Raw genomic sequence first — 8163 nt, 5'->3', positions numbered from 1 at the left:
GCAGGATTTTACTTAAAATTCACATATTCATACAGGCTGCTTCTAGCTTCGTTAGATCATAGTTTTTATTTTGTAAAGGCGCTCTTGATTCATGGTTTTTACTTTTCCACCGCACCGCAAAACCCATTGTGCCCGTTAGATCTCTTCAGAGCCCCACTGCTGTTCCACGCTTCTAACCTAGCAAAAAGAGGGACGGGTGAACTGCATTGCGATGCTTCTGGGTGGAAAACAGTTAGCTGGGTTTTACCCTGTACTAAGACACACACATGGCCAAAAACAGCAAGCGCGCTATATGCTGCTCTAGTTTTATGTTTCCGTCGTTGCCGTCGGCGCCTGTCTTTTGAGTCTGTTTGCTTGCTGCTTCTATACGAGACCAGTCAGAATTTTTGAGTGGACGCTTCCTCCGGGAATAGTGAGACGCGTGAGAGGAACGACGTGCGAAGAAATAAGGGGCGAGGTGGTTGGGGGGTATGAAGCAGCCGCACTATGGGGTGCGTTCTGGGAGGGCGTACTCATTTACGAGGAGAATGAGGAAATTTGATTTCAGAATGAGAGCCACCATAGAGGAAGGAATCGAGGTGGGTGATAGGTGGTGACGGCGACGACGATGGACTTGATGGTAAAGAAATATGACGGATTGAAAATAGGGAAAAGAAGAAAGAACATTCAGGGATAATGGAATACGAAAAGTCCCACAAAGATCCAGAAATAGGAAAAAAGGCGCAGAAATCAGACGATAACGCTGACATGAAGAGAGGACAGGAAGAAAACACGGTACCGTTAACTGAACAATAGAGAGGCTAAAAAGACGTTACGATTGAGTACTAGATAGGGTCTACCCGACATGATGACGATGAGTCCTCTGTGCTCTACATCTATGTAATAGAATATCAATGTGTTATTGTTTGATATGGTTTTTGACATCAGCGGCAGCAAGTCGGCTAGATGACACAATCCAATGAGAGATCTGGCTTTATGTGAAACAATAGTGGATTGACAGCAAGGGTCATGCTACTAGTGGAAGTGCAGATATTCTATAGCAGTTTGTCGTATTAGTCGGGTTGTTGTGACTGGCGTAATTGAAAAAAATACGTGAGTTTTTTTCTCTAATTTTGTTTGCCTGTAGCTCTTTAGCCCAGCTTGAAGATTTATGTCGGCCTTTTTCAAATAATTGCTTCTTGTTAAAAAAAAAAACAATTGAATCACAATTTTTATAGCACTGAAAGTTGCTATAAGCCCTTAACTTGCGGGCATTCCCGAGTGTATATATGTAAACACATACATTTTATATTGAAAGACCATGCTACACAACTAGTATGAATGGAGAGAATTATTTAATATTAATACGATTACGGGTCAGTACTGGACAAAGTAATAAACCCAAGGATAACACTGAATGTGGGCATTTTCAAAAGCATCTACAACTTATCAACAGTGAGCGACAGTTGATTCACAATAGATCCTGGCGGGAAAAGATTGGCTTCGTTCTGGGGCCGGTGTCTACTGCTGGATATGCCCGGGCATTTTTGCTGCCCAGCTACCGAGTGCTTTGATAGCGCCAGACTGGTGCCCTTCGTCTTAATCCCTCTGACTAAACAGTCGTCTTCGTTAATTTGTTTGTGCATCATTTACGAGTGGGCCATATGAATTATCTGAATGATGACCCAAACTGTAAACAGACGAGCGCGTGCGACAAAAAAAGTAAAGGGTGGTTCTCACACTTAGATAAGATTGGGTTATGGAAAAAGTACTGGGCATCTTCATCAACACAACTATTTTTTATACTTTCGAATAATACGGTTGGATTCGATGACCCTTTGCCATTCTTCTGCTAGCACTTCCGAAGTTTGTGGGACAATTTATCCACTCCTCTATTTAGACTAAATCTAGGAAGTTGTGCAATGACCGAAACAAACGACAGTCTGACAGTAAAAGATTCGGGATGAACCGAGCGTGATGAACCCATATAAGTTGTTGCCGATTAGTTAAATGTGTATGTAATCTGAGGGTAAAAGGTCGTTTGTTTACTAGTTCCGGTTAGATAATTTCAATTAGGTTTTATGCAGTGTTGTCATTTGTTGACAGTGGAAGCTCAAATTAATCACTTGCCCAGACGACGGCGATTCATAGTAGACGATTTTCTTCCAGTCCCAACAAGCACGTGGCACCATCTTTTGGCGTCTGTCTGGGTTTTGTCATAGATTTTGGAGCACATAATTTCTCTAATTGCATATCATTAGTTTATGTCATCGATTTCTCACCGCCCATAATCGACCGTTTTAGAAATGGGTAGGTTTTTGTTGTGTTTTTCTATGGCTTCATAGAAGAAAGTATCTTTGGGTAACCTATTTTTGTGTCAGTTTGTGTGCCATTCCAATATCAGGCTTCTTTTTATAACCGGCTCATTTCAATCCTTAAAAAAAAAAAGTCCTTAAAAGGTGTGTTTGCTTGTGGTCTTTGGAGACGTTATGATAACCCACGTGTGGGTCATGGTTAATTACTGAATTAAATTTTATAATATATGTAGGTGTGCATAAATTTCTAGTAAATAGCCCCAATAAAGCATTGGAACTTAGTAAGTACATTTGGTACATTGTCGAACTTGAGTTTCTGTCGCCTCATACCGCCTGGTATAGAGTCTAACAATCTAGAATAACGGTCCCATATTTAACAACGAACTTAATAGTATATTTAAAGAAAAAAATCTTTATTTATTAGAAAAGAAAGCCAATAGATATTAATATCGGTTAAGCTGTTCAAGTAGCCGTATCTTTGTTACCTAGGAAGTACCGTAAATTAATTATTCTGTCTGTTTTGGCTAAAAAGAGATAGCAGACGGCTTAAGGAAGGCGCCCGCCATCAGTCTCCACAATCGCGATTGATTGTCTACGATTAAATGACGTAATATAGTTTAACTGCAAACCATAAAAAGCTGCCCTACCCGAAGATGGCCATTATCAACGAAAAAAATTTTAATGGAACTCTTACACCTGATACATCCAACAACTTTTGGTTCTATGGTGAGTACGTTTGCGATATGCTACCTCCTATGCTACGTTGTAAAATTCAATATTTGCATTACCTTTGATAGTCTGCTACTTGTGAGGCAGTCTCATATGTAAGAAAAAAAAAAAAAAACTCCTCAAAATAGCCATGAGGATTTCTTGCAGTTGTGGAAGGTGTCTTGGATAGATAATATTATGAGCGTTTACTTCCCATATCCCTATTATAATCGGCACTTTTCTCTAGATGCATACATGGATAAAGACGCTGTTCACAGAAACGAACGAGTCGAAGAGCAGGTAACCGATGACGGACCAAGGGGAGAACCGCTCTTGGCTGCTTTCCACCAATACACTTACGTCGGTTATAGCATTCGCCTATCTTGTCCGTCCGTCCATCCATCCATCCCTCGCCCGGTCGCTCGTTGTTGGCTGTAGTGATGTTGTTGGGAGGCTTGTCTGCTGCTCGTCTACTCGGCACGCTGCGGATATGGGTGTGCATGCGTGCGCATGTACAGGGCCGACCGTGCTGCCATCCTCTGCTATGAAGGTGGTAGTACGACTGTTACGTATCGTCTTGTTGCACTGCGATGTTGTGCACCGTTAGCTAACGTCGACGGGCATAGGTAGCGTGCGTAGTGTGCAGCAGTGGCAGCAGCGTCGTGTTTTGCCCGTATAAGGGATAGACAGACAGGCTGATAGATAGAGCAGGGCCGCGGTCGCTGGCGCCAGTTACCGCTACTTCGGTGTCTTTTTACCTTGAAAGTAGTCGACGGACGCTGTTGTCGTTGGCATCATTCATTCCAGGCAACTATGGGAGGTAGACAGCCAGCAGGAGACAAGGCAAGAACCTGTAGCGGCCGCGAACAGCTCAAGTCTGCGCGTTCGTCGGTCTACGATTCGGCAGAGCTTTGACGTTCGCGCACATCTCTGCCGCTGCAATCGGTGCCCCTGGTTTGGCCGGCCAACCCGCCGCAGCATTTGCTTCACCTGATATTATTGTTCTGGGCACCCATGTTTCTGTGTCCTGCTGGAAAGGAAAATGTTCTACGATCAACATCTGTATCAGTCAACATTTTTCCAAGGCTGCATTAGATAGAACGCTTGTAGCTGAACCAGAGAAAGTAAATAGCTTAGCATTGCATTGCAGTATATTAAAATTAGTCATATGGCCTACTGGCAGCATGCAGATGTCTTTGACCAGCAATAACAAAAAATTGAAAGTGAACATATTTCTGCGCTGGTACGGAAAATTTTAGGAAAAAACAAAATGTTGTATGTATATGGTTTATGTACCTGTTTAATGCAAAATCAATGGGAACTAGTGTTACTCTAAGAGCAAAAACGACCAGCTAACTAAACCATGGTCATATATAGTTTTATATATATCATCATTATTATCATATATAGTCCATAGTGTGAGCGTTTCTTTACTAACTTATCAGTAACCGTTCGATGCTCATTGTTTTTGTATTTAATGGACTTAGTAAATGTAACATTATTTCTATTGAATGCATAATTATCTCTCTTTTTTTTTTTTTTTTTTTTACCTAAATGAGTCAGTGTATCTGTGCGTCTATGCTGATCCGGAGACAGTTACGTCGAACTGTGCGATTTTATCCCGTTCCGCTATCGTTTGCGGCGGACAAATAGAAAGCGGAGACGCCGCCGCTTGGCCGTGTGCTTCCCAACGGCGTTTACCATACAAAAACATCGAGCGAGAAAAAAATAAATTGTGTCTTCGTTCTTTACGCTGCGGCTGACGCTGTTATTCTACTGTGAACGCCATCTTGATGATCTGACCTCGCCAGACCTGAGCGGACCACGTAATCGCCCGTATACGAGCGTCAATGTATGCGCGTGTTAATGTTGTAATACAGTTGCTGTTGCAATGTAATTATTCAATAGGCGCTTTTTTTTTAAACGCCAGCCTTGGATTATGCTGATACTATCGCTGAGACCTCACAAAGCAACAAATATGTATATATACACCGTATTTTTTCAAGGACAACGACACAGGGCAACAAAAGCTGCTTTACGAGTGAGCACGAAAATTAGGTAGGCTAGTATAAACATCGTCTGAACCTTGTAACAACACGTAAAATTGTACTTAAAACCTTTTCTATATCCGGTTCCTGCTATACGAATCACTGCCTAACTATATACGAATGTCAATAGACTAATTAGAGACGTACGACTTTTCGAGATGACACAAACATAATGATAGACAGGCTTGATCTACAGATGAGTAAAAGTGGCGTTCGATGGGGTATAGTTAAACGCTACCGGGTGCTCAGACCTTTGTTTGTTTGAGAAACCGTTATTTCGCGAAGCGTCATTTAATTGGGCACCTATCATGCTAGCAATGTTTACTGTTAGGTTGGATTCGTCTCGATTATTTATAGGTTGTTATTATTTACTGGCAGAGCCAGCTTGTAGCTGGTCACTCGGGACATTCACACCAGTGCGTATGGTACACCCAATTCGGAATCGGGGTCAAAAAATCGGATTAGACAAAACTAGTCATGCTGCCAACAGGATAGACAATTAATCAGCTGGCCTCTGATGATCTGAACATGTGCAGAAACGAGAAGAGCCGTCACATCACCGAGTATTTGCTTGTTTCAGAAAGTGTAACGTGTCAACCTAGGCTCACAAGTTGCGTAACTACTTTGTCGGCTTTCTGTTTCAGCCTTTCGAATGCCAATCCCAATATACTGTTTGCGTGTGGACGTCAATCCATATGTTACAGGCCATTCCTCATTATTTCAAAACTGTAGATGCAGAGCAAGATCGCGATCAAATACGAGAACACATAGGGAACCACAAGGATTTCAAGACATTCCCCTGTGTTGGGACGGCTCGAAGATAACTTGAACGGACACTTTTGCTAGAGAGAAAAATTCTTTATTCAATTGACAGCACCCAAGATGCAATTCTCGAGACGGCTAGGTCAAAGGCCATCTAGAGACGATCCCCCGTAGCATCTTACCCTTACAACTTCGTCGTAGAACTAGAATCTAGGAAAAACTGAGCGTACTCAAATATGATCAGCGACACTGAAATGCATATAAACAACTTTCAGGATTTTTTAGAAAGCTTTAGATCTTGCTGGGACGAGATCAGTTCATGATGAACTTCGAATAGCGTCGCAGGGCTAATTCTAGCAAACAACGCCGACATGAGTGCGTCATCCCTCGATTGTGCTTCACAGCGTACTACCAGGCTGGTTGAAAGCCTACTGAAACTATCTACCTAAAACTAAGAATGCGCTCAATAGTCAGATGTCCGCTTTTGACGTATGCAATGATTCCGGTTGGAAAGTAAAAATGCCCGTTGTTTGTGCAGCTAAAAGCGTTGCCAATTAACAGTGACAACGAAGTTTTCGTTGTAACAAATCGACGATTGTTGATATTCTCACATAACTCAAACTCTCTGTTTATCTCGACCTAAGGGCCAAGTAAGGGTTACGTAGCGGTGCCTTACTCGGCTCAGGGTGTTTGAATACCAGTCCCAGGAAGTCGGTAGTTCATGATCTTTATGGGCGTACATGTTATTAACCTAGGCTAATAAAAATATATTCGACACAAAGATTTTTTATCGGATACCATAGTCTGTAATCTGGTGTTGACACTCGAGCGCTTACTTTCGCAGCGTAAAGCGTCCCGGCGTCTTAACCTACAAAGTAATGCAAATGAAGAGGGTCAGAAATTTACGAGCCCTGGCTAGATAACATCTCCATAGTAAAACACCTGCGAACTATCACGTGCGTATCGTTCTATATTTTTACCTGACATTTAACGAAGGGCTTTCTCTACATCTGCACGGGATCAGGTTTGATGCCAGCAACATCTATGTATTCCTAAAACATATGCCTTGAAACCTTCCGAGCGATCTGTGTCGCTGCTCCAGAACCGAGTTGTTTTTAAAACGTCAATCGGTAGTTTGATCAACACATCGTAACTTAATTGGGAAATTCAAGCTTTTTATGATATGCGTCTGTTATGCTCGCCTTCTTCCGTAACTCGACAGCGTTGTATATCGGCGGGGTTTTGAAGTGACAGAGATTTTATTACGTTACCTGATGGCTGATACTTGAGAATATCGGGTAATATTACTAATTATTTTACTAGGACAGTTCAGGCTACTCTTTGAATACATTCCATTAGAAAATTCACACTCAATATGTAATGTTAATCGTAAAAAAGCATGTTATACTACCTTGGAAATCACTAAAAATGCTTACGGGCACGCTTCAGCAAACCATAGTGCGTTCCCCTTGTTTAGTCGTAAACCTTACTCAACGTTAAGTTCCCAAGATCTATGGTAAACTTAAAATGGAGTATTAATGAAGGGCATATTAAACGGCAACACAAGTTTAGTTCAGTAGTACCGTCCGCCACAAAAGAGACCAGATCTCGTAAAGTTCGCCCCTGCCAGGCCACTCCAAAAAAGCGCGCGTCCTAGAACGAACTAATGGATCTTCAACCTTACGGTAGCGAATGTAAAGTCTGAAACACCGGGATTTCGCTAAAGTCATGGTAGTTCTTTCAACAATCTACAAAAACGAAGCCATTTCCGCCAGATCAGTGACATAAGCATCTTCTCGAATGGAAGAACTTATACAAACAAAAATAGATTACCGCATTTGGCCATGCGTTTTCGTTTGTCCATTACCGCCAACCGACACAGCAGACCCCCCCTCCGCGCAGCAGTGGCAGACACTTGAGTATATGAGACTTAATTGATGTTGGTCTGGCTTCAGCGAAGCAATATCGCCGACGTAGCCTCAACAGGCACCTATTTGTTGTTTTTAATTTGATATTGCCTGCCAACGTCTGTGCTTGTTTCTACAGGTCGCAGGTTAAAGGTGAGGACGAAACGCCCCATGCCCTGCTAGGGCGTATTAACATCTACATTTTGCTAAAAATAAACATGTTTAACTTGGAACTTCTATTGTTCCTTTCCTAAAAAGTTCCTTGCAATCATGGATATGAATACCTATTCACTTGATAGGGTTCGATAGTTATGTTCGATTTAGAAAGAAATGCTCAAACAGCTCGGCTGTCAGAGTTAGTATTGATTGACGGCAGCAACAATTAAATAAGCAGAAACGGTACAAAGGTAAAGCGTCGAGCAGATGATGAGTGGATTAGGTTCA

At 42.1% G+C, this 8163-nt stretch overlaps 1 long non-coding RNA gene across 1 annotated transcript; it reads left to right on the top strand.

The window, feature by feature from the left end:
- The first annotated feature begins 2696 nt into the window (after positions 1 to 2696).
- LOC147751804 (uncharacterized) lies at positions 2697 to 4762 on the top strand. The gene is made up of 2 exons (XR_015315874.1): positions 2697 to 3020; positions 4566 to 4762. It is a non-coding gene; the product is annotated as an uncharacterized LOC147751804 (long non-coding RNA).
- Positions 4763 to 8163: the final 3401 nt, after the last annotated feature.

This window comes from Varroa jacobsoni, unplaced genomic scaffold (assembly GCF_002532875.2).
Source record: "Varroa jacobsoni isolate VJ856 unplaced genomic scaffold, vjacob_1.0 contig03561, whole genome shotgun sequence".
NCBI classification, from domain to species: Eukaryota; Metazoa; Arthropoda; class Arachnida; order Mesostigmata; family Varroidae; genus Varroa; species Varroa jacobsoni.
Note: the sequence above shows the minus strand (reverse complement) of the source record. Positions and strands in the feature narration are given on the sequence as shown.